The sequence below is a fragment of the Monodon monoceros genome, unplaced genomic scaffold (assembly GCF_005190385.1).
Source record: "Monodon monoceros isolate NGI ecotype Baffin Bay Population unplaced genomic scaffold, NGI_Narwhal_1 Super_Scaffold_12, whole genome shotgun sequence".
NCBI classification, from domain to species: Eukaryota; Metazoa; Chordata; class Mammalia; order Artiodactyla; family Monodontidae; genus Monodon; species Monodon monoceros.
This window is the reverse complement of record NW_021703768.1, coordinates 103,504,672-103,522,982: the sequence shown is the minus strand read 5'-3', so window position 1 is coordinate 103,522,982 and position 18,311 is coordinate 103,504,672. Positions and strand designations below refer to the sequence as shown.

Below are 18,311 nucleotides of genomic sequence, written 5' to 3'. Positions count from 1 at the left end.
CAGAGAAGATGACCGTAAAGAAGTTCAACTGTCTTTAGCAATGTAACAAATGTGAGGAATATTGTATTTCTTTTAGTAAAAGAGGAAGGAAGACTGAATTCTTACTAACTGAACCTTTATTTTTCATTTATCCTTAAAGCATCCTTGTTTTTACTTAGACGTCTGTTTTCTCCTTTTTATGATTAAAAAAATTCTGAAAAGGTGCCATAATCATGTTTCTTAATACTTTTTCCTAACCTACTCTGTTCTGATTAGTTGGCCCTTCTTTTTCGGTACGCGGGCTTCTCACTGCCGCGGCCTCTCCCATTGCGGAGCACAGGCTCCGGACGCGCAGGCTCAGCGGCCATGGCTCACGGGCCCTCTGCTCCGCGGCATGTGGGATCCTCCCGGACCGGGGCACGAACCCGGGTACCCTGCATCGGCAGGCGGACTCCCAACCACTGCGCCACCAGGGAAGCCCAGTTGGCCCTTCTTTACAAGTCAAACGGTACAGGTTTTTATTTGTCAGTAGTGGAAACCAGCTTGACATCTGGCTCAGATGTCAAGGACAAAGGCTCAGTCCTTTCCACTCTACACGTCAGTAACAACTGGAACAGTTCTGGAATTAGCGCTTCACTGTCAGTTTTGTTAATGATGTTTGAGGCAAAGAGGAACACAACCTTCTCTTCTGGGGATATGATATATTGACTCTGCAGAGCTAACAAAAGTAAAATGTTGGTTTCATGCCAAATTCACTGTTCAGGTATGTCATAAGTTCTCAACATCTGAAGAAAGAATTAATAGAGCTTAACCCTATATTAGCAAATTGTGAAAAGCTGAATTTAAAAGTTAGCTTAAGAGATCTTTTAAAATTATTTTTTTAATATATTTATTTATTTATTTTTGGCTGCATTGGGTCTTCGTTGCTGCACGCAGCCTTTTCTCTACTTGCAGCAGGAGCTACTCTTTGTTGCAGTGCGTGGGCTTCTCACTGCGGTGGCTTTGTTGCGGACCAGGGCTTGAACCCGTGTCCCGTGCATTGGCAGGCTGATTCTCAACCACCGCAACACCAGGGAAGTCCTGTTTCCCATGTATTTTTAAATAGGAAAGCTGAGTACTGGTGTTTACTTCATATGTGGGAGGAAAAAAAAACACTTCAGAAATATTCAGAAAAAAAATTCAGTCTAGTGGGTAGCAGAGCAAGAGCAGAGGATGGTAGAAAGGATGGACTCATCTCTGTGACTTCCCAGCTTTGTGAGCAAATGACCTAATGAGAGACATTTTAGCAGTAGTTTCCTCATCTGTAGAATAAAAACCTCTAATTATGCGATTAAATCTCCATTTCATTTCTATAATTCCTTGGTTTAATGTGTCTAATCAACTCAGGACTTCTCACCAAAGCTTACGTGATAGTTCGTGATGCTCCAGGGCCTGATCCAAAGTTCGAGGTTTTTGTTGGTTTTTAAGTTTACTTTTAAGCTCTGAAATTTCTTTTCCCACTTGTAGGGAAGGAGAAACAAGACATTCATATGAAAAGCAATTGGCATTTTTCAGAAGAAGGAGTTAAGAGAAAAATGAGTGTTCCAGGGCATAATCCTTGTGGGTTATATTCTTTCTGAAAAGAAAAATGTATTCACTTGTAATATCACTGTAAGTGTTGTGAGAATTTGCAGCGTATTATAGTGTTATTTTTCAAAATTGTCCACTGATGTGCTCTTAAAGTACAGTTTAAAAGAATCTCAACAAATCTGTTAACCAAGTGAGGTTTTTTCCAATTACATTTTATTCAAACAGGGTTGTGTGCATGTGTGCCAGGGTGAATGTTTTCCTCTATATTGTGCGGTGAACATCTTCATCTCTTTCCCCCAGTTTGGTTCACGGCTGAGAGTCGAATTACCACTTTGGATGACTCCTTGGTTCAAATAAGCTACGTAATTGCAAACTTTCCACTTCATTTTCTGTTGAGTGAACACAGAGCTTGTGTTAAGGCTATGGTTTTGCAATCAGACGGAGCCCACTCTCCCATCCTGGCACAGAGGCCGCCGACCCCCTGCCTCCTGGGCCTGGCGGAGCACCAGGACCAGCAGAAGAGGCTGGCGGTGGTAAAACAGATTCAGGCAGCTGCTTTTCTCAGGGTTGCGAGATGTGGCAAATTGCTGGGCTGTAGGCCTTTCCGTTCTGTGATTGGTTAGCGCTCTGATGGGAAGCATGTAGGAGGCATCTGATTGGAACAGAAAGTTAACCTTTATGCTGGATACTTTATTTCTGATCTACATACACAATGCTACCTCTTGCTCCTCTTCTATTCCTGTGAAATTCAAGCCTGCAGACAGCTTGCCTGCATGCCCAGCCATTGAGCCTCTGCCTAGTGATATCTCTGTGTGCCTCAGTGATATCTCTGTGTGCCTCCGTTTCCCCATCTGTAAAATGGGCGTTACACGGAGCGGCTGGGCCCATGAGCCATGGCCGCAGAGCCTGCGCGTCCGGAGCCTGTGCTCCGCAACGGGAGAGGCCACAGCAGTGAGAGGCCCACGTACCGCAAAAAATAAATAAATAAATATAAATAATTTTTTAAAAAAATGGGCGTTACAAAATACTACCCCTTAGGTGGGCTGCCAGGATTAAATGAATTAATACAGTCCAGATGCTAAGATCTGTGCCTGGCACATGCTGAGCTCTGGGCATATGTGAATGAGTAGTAGTATTATTCCCTACCTTGGGCTCTGGCCCCTGACCACCTCCACAATTTATCTCACTGCTTTGATTTTTGCATGGAACCCGCATGTGTGTTCTGATTCTGGGTCTCTTCTGTGGCTCCAGGCCCTTGCAGCTTGCCTCATGCTTTGGGGCACTTATGCCTGCGTCTGACCCATTTCCAAACCTTTCTTATCACACTCTCCCAGGCCTCTACCCTGCTTCCATGACCAGCTGCCCTACACAGTTCCAACATTAACAATACTCAAGGTTTGGTCTTGATGAGAAGCTCTCTTTTTACTGCCTGACCTGAGGGGAGATTGGCAGGGGCACATGTGGCTTGGATGTTGTCTACTGGATAACCTTCTAATCTGATGAAAAACGAGGATGTTGGAGCCCTGTACCAACCCTTACACCCATCTCCCCTCAGGTCCTCCTGGATAATGAACGTGGGGTTGAAGCCGTGTCTCTTGTCCTGAATCACACGGGATGTCGGTAACAGAGCCAGGAATCGGGGCCAGCTCTCGGCTTTCCCATGGTTATATTCTACCCACTCAACTGTAATGCCAAAAAAAAAGAAAAAAAAAAGATACCACAGGCATTTCATCAACCTGTCTCTTCTGTCAAATTGCGTTATTCTCAAATTGTGTAAGCCTTATGTAAACAATATCACGTCACACATGGGGTTCCATAAGTACATTTTCTGCGTGTTTCTCACATAGCAGGTTTTCTGTGGATGGGTATATAAAAAGTGCCAAGATTTCAAACTTAAGAAAACACTTAAAGGGCAGCCGTCCAGCAGCATTAGAGTCATTTTTTGCCCCAAGGCGCAGAAGCGTAAGTTCTCTGCAGCTGGGCTGTCATAGGTGGTACTCATTACCCCGCACTTAGAGCCAGATTGGGTCCTGCTCTGATGATTCACTGAGACCCAACAGCTGATGGATTTGAGTGATTTTTGAGGCACATTCTTTTATACTTTCTGGCTGCATTTTTCTTCTTTTTGTCACTCCTCTGCTCCCTTACTCTCTCATTCACTACTCAAAATAACCATTAGCTCTCTCCTCTCCATCCCCTCCCCCCATCCCCCTTCTCTCTCTTAAATATCCTATAATACTGCGAGTTCACACATGTTTATTTGAAGTTATCATGTCTAGGGAAGGAGAGTATCTTTTAAAACTCCCTTAAAACACCCAAATTCATTACATAAAAATGGTCCTCCTATCTTTCTGATTTGCGTTTATAAGGTTGCTGAATTTTTATTGTATTTTGTGTAAAAGATGGCGTTTCCTCGTACTAGTTACTAGCTACAAGTTATTAAATTAACTTTCACGATAATAAAATGAAAGCATTTAATTGATTGTTAAATAATTTAAAGCTGGCTCACTAAGGTATATTGCCACAATTTAATATGTTGTACCATAAAATGAAGATGCTAAAACTCTGACAAAGAACGGCTTTGGAATTCAGCAGCAGGTATTATAATTTATATATATGATGCTAATTAAGACATTACGTTAAGAAAACAGACTTGCCTGCCTCCAATCCTTTCTCTATCCAATCTATCTCACCCACAGTTGCCAGCTTAATCTTCAGAAACACCGCTTTATAAGCATTACGTTCCTTTCGGAAATCTTCCGTGGCTTACAGTAATTTAGAGCATTGGTTCTCTACCCGGAGGGAGGGCTTGTTAAAGCAGACTGTTGGGACCCTCCCCGGAGTTTCAGATCTGGTAGGACTGGGATGGGGCCTGAGAGCTTACATATATAACCTGCTGATCTAGAGCTCAAGCTTTGACAACCACTGACATTAAAACTCAGATTTTAGGGCTTCCCTGGTGGCGCAGTGGTTGAGAGTCCGTTCTGCCGATACAGGGGACACGGGTTCGTGCCCCGGTCCGGGAAGATCCCACATGCCGCGGAGCGGCTGGGCCCGTGAGCCATGGCCGCTGAGCCTGCGCGTCCGGAGCCTGTGCTCCGCAACGGGAGAGGCCACAGCAGTGAGAGGCCCGCAAAAACTCAGATTTTATTTTATTATTATTGTTAAAAATTATTTATCTATTTTTTCCACACCAGTGGGGCCTTTTTTTTTTTCATTGAAGTATAGTTGATTTACAATATCATGCTAGTTTCAGGTGCACAGCATAGTGATTCAGATATATATATACTCTTTTTCAGATTCTTTTCCCTTATAGGTTATTACAAAATATTGATTATATTTCCCTGTGCTATACAATAAGTCCTTGTTGGTTATCTCTTTTTTTTTTTTTTTTTTGCGGTACGCGGGCCTCTCACTGTTGTGGCCTCTCCCGTTGCGGAGCACGCGCTCCGGACGCGCAGGCTCAGCGGCCATGGCTCACGGGCCCAGCCGCTCTGCGGCATGTGGGATCTTCCCGGACCGGGGCACGAACCCGTGTCCTCTGCATCGGCAGGCAGACTCTCAACCACTGCGCCACCAGGGAAGCCCTGGTTATCTCTTTTATATATAGTAGTGTGTATATGTTCATCTTAAACTTATCATTTTTTTCAATAAATTTATTTATCTTATTTATTTTTGGCTGCGTTGGGTCTTCACTGCTGCAAGCAGGCTTTCTCTAGTTGCGGCGAACAGGGGCTACTCATTGTTGCAGTGCATGGGCTTATTGCAGTGGCTTCTCTTGTTGCAGAGCATGGACTCTAGGCACGTGGGGCACAGGAGTTGTGGCTTGCACGCTCTAGAGCACAGGCTCAGTAGTTGTGGTGCACGGGCTTAGTCGCTCCGTGGCATGTGGGATCTTCCCGGACCAGGGATCGAACCCATGTCCCCTGAAATGGCAGGCGGATTCTTAGCCATTGGACCACCAGGGAAGTCCCTTAAACTCCTAATTTAAAACTCAGATTTTAGTATGACTTTCAAAGCCTTTTCTTATAGTAATGTGACCTTTATTTAACTCTTCAAAGGGTCATCCATGAATCTCCTTTACAGGAACCTTCTATTTTATTGGAACTTTTCTATTTGTTATTTCCAAAATTGATGCTCCCATCTGTATTGAAATGGTTTCTGCTGCTTATAACAGGTGCCTACCCTAGCCATAAAACAATTCCACCATTTCTGTGAAATCTCCACATCACAATGGATTTAAGGATTTCTTCGATCTCTGATTATAGTAAGCGTTGGTTTTTCTCTGCTGTGTTTTGCCCACAATACAAATTACCTTGTATTATTACTTATTTGTCCATAAATGCAATCAAATAAAGTAATTTGCTGTGTGATACAACCAAAAAGTTTGAAGATCTTAGATGAGGTGCATATAACAAAACCAAAATTAACTGTTATTTAATTTTTAATTTTTTTTTAAATAATCATGATAACGGTCAGTCACCAAGCAGTCCTCCTGGTAGAAGCAAATCAGTGATGTGGTGATCCCACAAAGCTCTCTCCATATGCTTAGCAAAGATCTTTTACCAGTCCATTAATATAGATATATGATTTTTTTTTCTCATAATATGACTGAAACGTAAAACTGATTTCCACAAGCCTTACATAAATCAATCACACTGTGGTTTTGATGGGTAGATTACTTCAACTTCATGTCCCAGTTCTGCTGTGTATATAAGTCCAGAGGTGTATTTACTGTGAAGAGAATGAAGCTTAAACTTCAAACTCATCACTTGCATGATAGAATGGGCCCCTTTCACGGCTTGGTGAGGAGCCCTAATCAAGTTCATGAGATCATCTATTTCTGTAAATTTTGCAGAAGTAAACTATCTTTTAGACTTGTTTCCTAAAAAGGGTTCCCAAAACTGTATAAGCATCAGACCCTGGGTTTGGTCCTGAGACCATCCACGTTTGTAAGTCTAAAATGAGTAAGGCATACAAATCAGAAGCAAAATTAAAGCCCTCAAAAATAAATGATTATGCCTTCCCCTGGTTTTCTACTGTGCTTACAATCCATAAATACAACTCTAAAACTATTTAATCAAATAAAGATACATGTTTTGCTATATGAAAATTGGCAGCCATCTTATTCATTTTTGAAATCAGACAAAATTACTTTGTATTCTCATTGATTTTATGTGATCATATTATACATAACATTACTTGAAACACAGGCAATTATAATTTTAACACAGGTTATCTTTGTTAAATCAACGTGGAGCCCAGGGAAGTAAAAATCATATTTTTTTTTACTTATTTTTTTTTTTACTGGTCACAATCGTATGACCAGTGTGAAGAACTAAAAAGCTTAAACCAATCAACAAAGCATTGCACATTTGCATAATAAGAAATGTGAAGGAGTGTTGTTTCAGTAGCAGTAATAATACATGACTCAGCTCTTTGCTGCCACAAAGAACGTAGGTAGACGATTTAGAAAGCTCTGAAAAGCACAGACTAGAAAAGTTAAAATTGGTTTTTTTTTAAGTTTATGGTCAGAGAAGATGATTTACAGATATTGGAATATGTCTTGTACTTACACAAACTAGTTTCAAAAACAAAAACTGGTGTTTAGTGTTTTCTTCCAAAACGATTCATTGTGAGCATTTTGTCATCACAAACAGCTCTGGCATTTGACCAGTTCTTTTCAGAGACTTGCTTTAAAACAAATGGCCATTAAAATCTTCCAATGTCACAATAGAAAATTCTTATGATGATTCATGCTTAATGCAAAATTTGCTTAAATTACTGTATTCATTGAGATTACTAAACTTCATTTCATAGACGAAGTCATTTTCATAAGCAGTAAATCATAATTTAGACTTCTCTTTATTTTCGTTAGATGTATTTTTGATTTTCCATGTAGAAGGTCCTAATTGTTTTTCTTCAGACAGTAAGTAACTGCTAAGAACAAAGATTTTCATTTTTAACCCTCATTTCTTGAAGAAATGATGGAAAGGAAGTGAAATTTACATTATTTAGTACATTAAAAATTAGGCTTGCGTTTTTAAAGCCAAGAGACATGAAAGTTGAGGATCATAAAAAGTATTTAGTAAGATCCATTATAATCTATTTTTTTAAAGTTTTTATTGGAGTATAGTTGATTTACAATGTTGTGTTACTTTCTGCTGTGCAGCAAAGTGAATCAGTTATACATATACATATATCCACTCTTTTTTAGATTCTTTTCCCATATAGGTCATTACAGAGTATTGAGTAGAGTTCCCTGTGCTATACAGTAGATCCTTATTAGTTATCTGTTTTATATATAGTAGTATGTATATGTAAATCCCAATCTCCCAATTTATCCCTCCCCTCCAGACTCATTATAATTTAGATTAAATAGGCACTATTAAATAATCACTGTGTGCACAAAGCACAGAGAAATTGCTTCATGAATGCTGTCTGAACGAATGGCAGATGGATGTGTAAATTACCAAGGATGAAAGTAAGAAAATTTTGTTGACCATATACAACTGAAAAACCTCTAACACTTTAATAATTAAAAGGTGGCTATTCACAGTGTATTTAAATGAAAATTTTCTGACTCTTATCATTGCAGACAACTTGAGCTGCATAACAAACCTTACTAAACAGTCCTTATCTGCCATACATCTCCTAGTCACCTTCCCCAAATTTACTGCTCCTAGAAGCCCAAACCCGTACCCCTCTTCTCCTTTGTCTAGTCATTCTCTGAAATTTATTGTCCTTTGTTAAAATGATACATAAGCCACTGGGTCTAACCACCTCTTTGGGTTTTTACTTCTTTCTTTTGAAGTCCCCATGCATGTAAAAAATGTTGACAAAATGTGTATGCCTTTTCTCCTGTTAATCTGTCATTTTTAGTTTAATTCACAGGCCCCATTGAAAGAATCTAAGAGAGGAGAAGAAAAGTTTTTCCATCCCTACACTGCTTTGGGGGATGAGTTTGTGTCTTAGAAAGGCATTTAATGACAGGGAACACTTTTAGATTTGTTTGTTTAATGCTTTAAACCTGTGCCACTTAGGAGAACAACAAATGTTTGTTTCTGATCCACTGCAGCATTGTTCACCATCTACTATAAAATTTCTTCCCACATTGGAGCACAGTGAGGATTTCAGCTGAATGTATGCACTTAGCTTTCAAGCAGACTGAGACCAGGGTCCAGGAATCAGCAATAATGGTAGTATTTGAACAGAACTCATCTCTGAATTTAGAACGGAGGCTGCTGTCTTTCTCCTGTTTCAGACTTCCTGCTAGTATAGAGCATCCCTTGGTCTAGAGATATTGATTACAGCCAGAAAAAAATCAGAGACGTCTGTGCCTGCTTGTGTTAAGAGAAATCAGACTCCATACTCTTGACAGCTCTGCCTGGGCTGAGGTCTGTGCCCAGGCAGCACGAATCATTTATAAAGAGAAGTGGGAAGGCACTCTCCCAGTATAGCCACGGTCATACTTAGTGCTTGAAAGCACTAAGCCAAAGCAGTGGCTCAGTCCCAAAATTAGCAGCATCAGTATCATCTAGTCACACCCAGACCCACTGAATCAGAAAATAAGGAGGTTGGGTCCCAGTAATTAGAATCTTAACAAGTCCTCCCTGTAGTTATGATACACGTTAAACATTGCGATAAAGGAACACTCTTCCCTTGTGTACTGAGCACTTCTTACGTACCAGGCACATTTCTAAGCCTATTAACTCATTCAGTCTTCGCACCAACCCTATATGGTGGACACCATTTTTATTCCATTCTACAGATGTCAAAAGTGAGGCTCTGGGCTTCCCTGGTGGCGCAGTGGTTGAGAGTCCGCCTGCCGATGCAGGGGACACGGGTTCGTGCCCCGGTCCGGGAAGATCCCTCATGCCACGGAGCGGCTGGGCCCGTGAGCCATGGCCACTGAGCCTGCGCGTCCGGAGCCTGCGCTCCGCATCGGGAGAGGCCACAACAGTGAGAGGCCCGGGTACCGCAAAAAACTCTGAACTCCGTTTTACTCCCTTTAACAAAACTGAAACTACAAGTGCCTGGCCCTGTGCTATATTGGGTACTTGAACATAATAAGGATCAGAAATGGGTATGTCTCTGTTTTAATGGAATCCATAGTCTAGAGTATCCACTAAAGACATAAACAGATCAGAAGTGAGGCAAATTTTGTTACATAAAGAGATACCTGAAGCATAAAAGTGGTTCCAAGGTGACTCTCTGACCCAGGCAGCAAGTTGGTGCTGACGGGCGGTAGGAGGTCTCCGTTCCTACCCACCAGGCTGCTTGAGCCTCCTCACAAGACGATTAACTCTCCAAGAGAAGAAGATAGACGCTGAACTGCCCTTCGCAAAAGGGTTGCCAGATCCAGCGAGTGAAAATACAGGACACCCAGTTAAATTTGTATTTCAGATAAGCAATAAATAATTTTTTAGTGTTGATATGGCTCATGCAATATTGGGGACATATTTATATGAAAATTGGTTTTGGTGGTTTCTGAAATTCAAAGTTAACTGGGCATACTGTATGTCATCTGGCAACCCCACTTGCATGATGCAGGTTCAGAAATCATCCACCAACACTTTTACAGTACTTCTTGGCCGCACAGAGCAGCTCTGATTCAGTGTAGGAGGAGACTGCAGAAGGATGTTAATACCAGGAGGTAGACGTCATTGGGAGCCATCTTGGAGGCTGGCTAAGATACCAGATCTGCAACCTCGTCACCAAAGGTTTTTCTCCAAGGAGTCATTCAGTTTTCTCACAGTTTTCCCAAAAGGAGGAGTGAACTTTCAGCATCCGTTATCAGAATTTTATAATATCAAGCACAAAATAAGAATAATAAGAGTAATTTCCCTTGAAGGAAGGAGGTTAACAATATAAGCCTTGGCTTCCCTGGTGGTGCAGTGGTTAAGAATCCGCCTGCCAACGCAGGGACATGGGTTCGAGCCCTGCTTGGGGAAGATCCCACATGCTGCAGAGCAACTAAGCCCGTGTGCCACAACTACTGAGCCTGCACTCTAGAGTCCACAAGCCACAACTACTGGAGCCCGCCTGCCTAGAGTCCATGCTCTGCAACAAGAGAAGCCACCGCGATGAGAAGCCCACGCACTGCAATGAAGAGTAGCCGCTGCTCGCCACAACTAGAGAAAGCCCGCACACAGCAATGAAGACCCAATGCAGCCAAAAATAAATAAATAAAATAAATTTTAAAAATAAGTAAATTTTAAAAATAAATAAAATAAATTTTAAAAATAAATAAAGTAAATTTTAAAAATAAATAAAATAAAATTTTAAAATAAATAAATAAAATAAAATGAAAAACAATATAAGACTTATTTTGAAGCCACTTCCCCAGCAGTGAGATCGATGGACATTTGCATATGTGTCTTACTTTAATGTCTATTCAAAATTATGTCTGTACCCACATATGTAAAAGGCTTTCAAACAACAGTGATGCTTTACTTATATTCCATTTATAGTTTTAAATGCCCACTGTCGGTGTTTTAATCAGCCTCTCTGTGGACTTTTTCATCCCCCAGAACAAAACATTGTGTTTCTTTCCTTTTCAAGATCTTTAAGTTATTTTGAACCTTTATCTCTAGCCTAATAACATCATTAAGTGAAAGGCTTTCACATTTTCACAGTATCAAGAACATACTCAATGCATAACATTTTATTGGCTGTTGAGACTTCGGAAAGCAACTAAGCAGAAGTGGAAAATATTATTTAGCATTTCTTGAGTGCCTACTAATGTTTGGGAACTTTTCATACGTTTTAAGCCTCACTGAGAATCTGCAGTGTAGGTATTAACATCTTCCTTTTTCCCAATGAATTTTATTTCACCGATATACAAGCTGAACACACCATTTTATTGACAGTTTTCTGAGACTGGGATTTAAATACCTGCTTTATCCCGCCCAGCCGCAGGCGTTAAAGAAGAGCAGGCCCTGAGCTAGTTAGAGCAGAAGTGGAAAGGAGTAGCCTGGTTTTCATGGTAAGGTTGGTGAGGACCTGAAAATCAGGATGTCAAATTCTGGAAAGCAATGAAGCAGCATCAGAATATGCAGGATATAGTTTGATAACGGGGTAAGGGCAGTTTGTATTCTAATGGTCAAAGTCAGACACTGCCTTTTCTATTATACCATTCTAAAACCTTCAGTTAGAATCTATAGTCATAATCTCAACTCCTACAAAAGAGTTCTTTACCTCTTTTATTCTGCATTTTATTATGAATAGTAATAAAAACTTACATTGAGCATATTACATACATGAGACAGTGTTCTAATTACCTACATGTATGGGCACACTTCTATATGGGGTGCCCATATAACCCTAATCCTGACACCAGTCCTGAAAATTGGCTTTCTTTCCCCCATATAAGGGAAAACTGAGGTTCAGAGATATAAAGTAACTAGCCTAAGTTTTCAAAACCATTAAGTGTCACAGTTGTAGCATGACCAAATGTTTCAATTTGTCCAGGACAGAATGGTTTCCTGGGATGCAGGACTTTCAGTGATAAAACCAGTACAATCACAGGAAAACCCCTGAGGTTGGTCATCCTACACAGTTGGGTTCAGACTCCAGATCCTCCTTTTGAATCCAAAGCACATGTTCTTTCCATTACTAAGCATTTCTTTGTTGAGTTGTGTAGTGTATATTTTCTTCCATTACAACAGTGTTTAGCACAGTGCTTTGTACTAACAGCAGTAAGTAATATTTATTGAATGAATGAATGAATGAAGGGATGGGTAGGTAATTTCTCTAAGTATGGCTGTATAATGATAATGCCTATGGTATGGGTGGGAGAGGCTAAAGTCATGGGGCTTTCTTTTTCTGGTCCAATTAACTTTAAATATAAAGCTGCTAAATGTGTTTATAAATGCTTAACAACTCTTGGGGGCAGGAAAGGATGAGTGTATGGGAGAGGGAGTGGGTAGGCGGCTCTAAATAGTAATGTTTGTTGATTTCCTATGATGGCCAATTTTAAGTTACCCAGGCAATGTCACTGAACATAGAGTTGGGAAGAGATGAAATAGCACGTCATTTTATTTCCATCCTACAGACATGTCAAATGTAAATAACCTCAAAAGGATAGGTAATAGGAAATAAGAAGTGGTAAGTTTTGAGGTATTACCTTTGTTCGAGTATAATTCGTTCAATTGTACATTTACATAACTTAATTTTTAAGAATGACTATGATTAAAAACCAGCTCACCAAAATCCTAAAAACTGAACCATCAGTTCTTAGAAAAAATTGGTTCCTCTAGCTGGAATGCTCCTGGCCTGTGTGGCGGCCCCAAAGATTTATCCCACTGGAGAAATTATTAGTAAATAAGTTGGCTTAGGCCAGCACCATCATCATGCCTGGACTAAAACAAGAGACAATTCAGAGCAGATATCTCTCTGACGTATAAAAAGAGCAGGACATATTTTCCAGAGATAAAGTACCAAAATCACTGAGGTGAGACTTTAGAGGATTTTAGAAATTTGGTGGGCAATTAACATTTATGAAAGTATTTCTAAGGTTGGCTAAATTTCATAGAAGGAAGCAATATTCCCACGTAATTTTAGTTGACTGATAAAAACAGACTTCAGCCAATTTCCTGGAGAAATGTGATGATATAGCTTAACCGATACGTATTTATATACATAGTGCAAGTATTTAGTTATAATATTGTTATATCTACATACTGAAATATAAATAGCTGGAGAAATCCGTAATGCTTGTGATATTCTGTTAGTTTTATACAACTATTTCTTCAAATGAATTTCACATAGTAATATAAATTCATAATTAGGAAGGAGACCCTATAAATACTTCTGTAGTCTAAAGGAGATTTATCTATCTTTGTCAAATTTTGACTTTAGGTATAGTAAGATTTTTTCATTGTTGTTAAGAGCTGAGCTTTATTTTGAAGAATAATTAATTGTAAAATTATGTCTCTGTGAGTAAAACAAAATGAATTCCCAAAGCAATTATCCATCATTACCTAAGCGGGAGGAACAATGATTGAACAAACATGCTTTTCCAGGTGGATCAACTTTGCCCCTCATTTTTTTCCAGGCTAGCCTCAAGGTACGCATGATTTTGTGTTTGGTGAAAGTTATGTCCCAATTCTCAGCCAGCAGGAAGATGAGCTTCTAGAGCATTTCTGTGACTACTCTCAAGATGAAAGAGGATCTAAAATGTCCATAAGGTCCAATCTAGATCATATCCTGGTAGTAAGCAATACATGACCAGTGCCACCAACACCTGTAAAGATCTTTAGGACCCTGAGAAGCAGCCCGGTTTGTAGGGTGCCTTTGGCTCAAGAAGACCTAGAGCTAACAGGGCCATCTGGGCTGTGCCCTGCTGGACTAGTGGGGATCTCCACGTATTCTATCAGTCGGTACAAATGAGGCCCAGACACGTGCCTAATGCTCTTCTAGGCACTGGGTTTCCATCCCAAATCAGTCACATGAGTACCCCCACTCTTTGTATTTCAGGGAAACAATCAGACCCTGCCTGGACTTAACAGTCTTCAAAGGAATCAAACATAAGCTTTCAGTGATATCTTCAAATAAGGTTATATAGTCACAGGAATACACTGACAAGATGGCAACCTTTTTTAAAGTTGGGGTTATTGAGATAGTTTTTATATTAAAAAAAAAATCACTGTTTTTGAGTGTCCATTTGGTGAATTTTGACAAATGCATACACTTGTGTGACTATTACCATCACATTACTTTGAGCTTACTTCATGTTACTAGACCGCACCACCCGTGACTGAAAATATTTTTCATCCTGATGAGTTCCATAAATAGGGTCTGCATTTAATAATTTGAAGGTAGAAGCATTAAATGTGTTCAGTGTAAATCTCTAAATATACTTTAAGGTTTTTAAGCCTGTTTGGGCCATTGTTCATTTTTAAAATTATACCTCAAAAAAGCGAGGTACTCCTGGGCTCTCTCTTCTGCTGAGAGGACTGGGCCTAACTATGTGGTAGTTTTTGTGGACAGCTAAGAAACTGTGAAAATAAAGGATGTGCGCACAACACTTTTTTACGGAAAGTTGAGTTGGATTTCTCTTGCACTGTCCTTGTTTTATCCCACTTCTCTCATCATCACCTTCAAGTGTAATAGTGGCAAGAAGTTAAGTTTCATAAAGTAGTATCCGAAAGCTAGTGGTGTTATCAAGTCCAAGCGCGTACTGCTCGCCACACGACAGGCCAGTAAATCGAGAGATGAGGTGTTGGGACAAGGAATAGTGACTTTATTCAGAAAGCCAGCAGACCAAGAAGATGGTGGACTAGTGTCCCAAAGAACTGCCTTACCCAACTTAGAATTCAGGCTTCTTTCATGCTAAAAGGGGAGGGGGTGTGGCTGGTTGCTGTAAAATTCTCCCGGCAGGAATCTTGTGTTCTTGCAGCTGTCCAGGTAGGTCTGATCACAATGTTCCTATAAACCTCCAACAAGACAATTGTCATTTTCTGTTCTGCAACTTTTTGTCTCTGTATGAATGGAAAAGTGTTATACCTTTAAAGGTCAGAGCCTGAGAATGGGATATCCTGTATATTTCAGGCTATAGGCAACTTTCTTTTACAAAAGGTGCAGAGTCAGCATGACTAAGCACAGGCAACAGAGCACAAAGATTAGGGCTAAAGGACTAGATGTAATATGGAGTCAGGTTTGTTCTTCTCTGTTACAGTGGGTCCATGCATTCTAAATATCTGAGACACTGGGAGGGGCCTAGAAGTTTCTCCTACCCTCTGCCTGCCCCATCCCACTTCCCCCACCTTGCAACTAAGTGAGTCCATATTACTGTGTATTATTGAGGATTTTCAGGCCTGTTCCAAGTCTACATCATAGCAATACTCTACCTCAAAGAAACTGGCCCCAGCATAGGGGGGAAAATCAATCACTCGGGCAAATGTCCAGGCAAAAATCAGGCAGAACATTTGACAAAGAGTTGCAGGCATGGATAGTAGTAGAAAGACATGACCTTTTGGTGAATCTTTCCCCGATTCAATTCCCCATGACTCACTACGTGAATAGGTGCTGTGGACTTTATCTTTCCATGCTTAGATGTGCTCATCTGTAAGATGTAAATAGAACATAGCTTGTGGGGTTGTTGGGAAAATTCAATGAGAATAACCTGTTTACCAAGCAGAGCCTCTAGCACACAGAGGATGCTCAATGATTTTAGTTCCTTCCTTCCATCCTCCTTAAAAATTAGTAACAAAACCCACTTGAAATATTCAAGGCCATTTATAGGCCCAAAAATCCACATTTAAAATAGAATGTACTTAGTAAGAAGACTCTCAGTAATGCTGACTGTTAGCAAAAGTATGAGACTATTTTGAAAGTACAGATCCCCTCTGGGTGGATTTTGTGTTTCATAGCTTCTTACTTCAAGTAAACAAGAGCCTTTTGTGGTAATCTCTCCCACGTGAGCAATGGGAACAGATTGTCTTCAATCTAAAGCAAACGAGAAGTTGCTTAAGTAAAGGTAGTGACTGTATGAGTCATAAAGCACTTTCTCAGATAACAGCCATGAAGTACGTCTGTGTACAAATTTGACAATTTTTATTTCACTGCCTTTTGACAGCCCTTTAGAAGGGTTTAAGAGAATAAGATCTGACTACAGCTTTCAAAATTTCATCAGTGAATATTTGTTAACCTTGTTCCCTGTGATAGCTGAAGAACTAAGATAATGCCCTTCAAATGGAGATAAATTACAATCTTCCAGAAGATTATCACGGTCTTAATCGAGTTTGTTCCAGCAGCTGAACAGCCTGTGACCTTGTTAGTTATACAACAAACATATCTGTTACTTTATGTTCCTATAGGTATTAGGGTAGAACTTTTACTCTAAGTGTTTTCTGTATACAGAAGGATGGATTTACTTCTGTCAGTGATTTTGGAGATAAAAACAGAAGATTCGGCTTATTTAAAAAGAGTGTATCAAGCTAGTGCAGATACGATTCCAATTTTTTTTTTAATGTTTCATGTTGACATAATTTCAGAATTACAGAAAAGTTGAGAGAATAATACAAAGATTATCTGGATACCTCTTACTCAGATTTCCCAAATGTTACCATTTTCTAGATGTGTAGTGTGATTTAAAGGAAGAGGAAGATAATTCCATGTTCAGAAACAGGCATTGTCTTATATAATTCTGTGATAGTATGCTCTTTTATGTATGATAAAAGCATAGGGATTTCACAATTAAAATATTCAGGAGAATGTTAGAGAATCCACATCCTAATTTCTTTGAAAGAAATCATTTGCCAATTTTTGTATATAAGTGTAAGTAACTGCAGGTATGTGAACAGATTCCAACATATGGCCCCAGTTTATGAAAACTACAATTATTACGTCTTGGGAAATTAAAGTACTTTTATCCTGAATAGCATGTTCCAATAGCATGGAACTCAGCAGGAAGGGTGTTCCAGGATGTCAGCACATCGGCAGTTATGCCCTCGTGCCAACTTTAAACAGAAGGGAGGGAGAGTTTGAATGGTATTAATTATTAAATGGTAACATTTAATCCTAGATCCTTATTATCGGTGCCAAGAGAAAACATCTGTGGGTGCTTAGAACAGGCAGATTTTGGAGCATCCATGCAGATTCTGTTAGGTTTTGATGAAGCCTCCCAGGGAACAAGGTAATTTGGGAAGATAAGCATTTATTCTCCCACTTACGCTCTTAACCTCGCAAATACATGACTCTATGTTACTGAGAGGGACTTTATGACTTACCCCTTGTGGCAGAGAAGAAAAGGAGAGGCGCTTCCTTTCTGCTTCTGCCCTGTCAGAGCTATTTGAAATGAGTTCACTGTCAATCATCGCATGAGAGAAAACTCAGTATCACTGTATCAGCCACTTGAGCAGTGACCGCCATCTGTATGACAATATCCATTCATTCTGTTTCCTGCCGCCCCTTGCCTCTCTGTTTTAGTGTTCTTTTGTAAGTGTTCCTGACATTTTGTTTATCTTTCTTTTAAACATTCTGCCAAGATTATGTCTGAAAATGAGAAAAAAAGAAAAGAAAACGCTCCTTTTTTTTTGTTAAATCTGTTGCAAAGGAAACAATTCAGCACCATTCTCAAAACACTAAGAATGTTTCAAGGCACTAGAAAGTCTCCAGCAAATGGCTGGGCACAGTCAGGGCTGGGGTACAAAAGGGACTAAATGAAGTCTCATCCTTCATGTTACTTAGATGAAATCAGACTTTTAATTGATATTCTAGTTTCTCCTTTGTTGAAGTGACCAACAGTCTTAAGGAAAAACGCATTTTTCCTCTTAGCTTCATATGTAGACACATCCATAAGGCCCTCGTCCTCCTCTTTTGAAATAAATGTATTAATGTTCATTTTGTTAGATTTCAATGACCTGCCTAGCAATGGATGCCCCCAAATGGAGCACTTAACAATTCTATAATAAAAATGTTGCAGCTTATCAACAGAAGGAAGTTTACGAGGAAGTCAAAAAAAAAAAAAAAAAAAAACTGTTTCACAAGAGCGTCTAAAGACTGCTTTTGAATTTTAGACTTAATTCACCCACCACTGTAAATCTGATTTCCATGTTATCACGTTTCTCGTCTATGCTTTTTTCATTTGCTGGATTACTTGAGTGCCCAACCCCTCCCCCATTTCTGACCTTTCCTTGATCTTTTCATCTCCTGATTTTTGAATCATGCTCTTTTCCCCCAAGATTTGGATAATATATAGAAGATACAAAACTTCTAGCACAATGTCAAGAATTTTTCCCTAAGTTCTATATAATCTT

At 39.8% G+C, this 18,311-nt stretch overlaps 1 protein-coding gene across 10 annotated transcripts in view; it reads left to right on the top strand.

Annotated features, from left to right (window-relative positions):
• The window catches only part of ZNF608 (zinc finger protein 608), a 744,094-nt gene that overhangs the window by 562,839 nt on the left and 162,944 nt on the right, over window positions 1-18,311 (top strand). Inside the window, exon 1 of one of the 10 annotated variants that reach the window (XM_029216089.1) lies at window positions 2,922-3,168. The exons of the other annotated variants lie outside the window; for them this stretch is intronic. The gene's annotated coding sequence lies outside the window, so the exon portion shown is untranslated. Of the gene's footprint in view, window positions 1-2,921; window positions 3,169-18,311 lie in introns of those variants that run through there. 10 annotated transcript variants of the gene reach the window in all.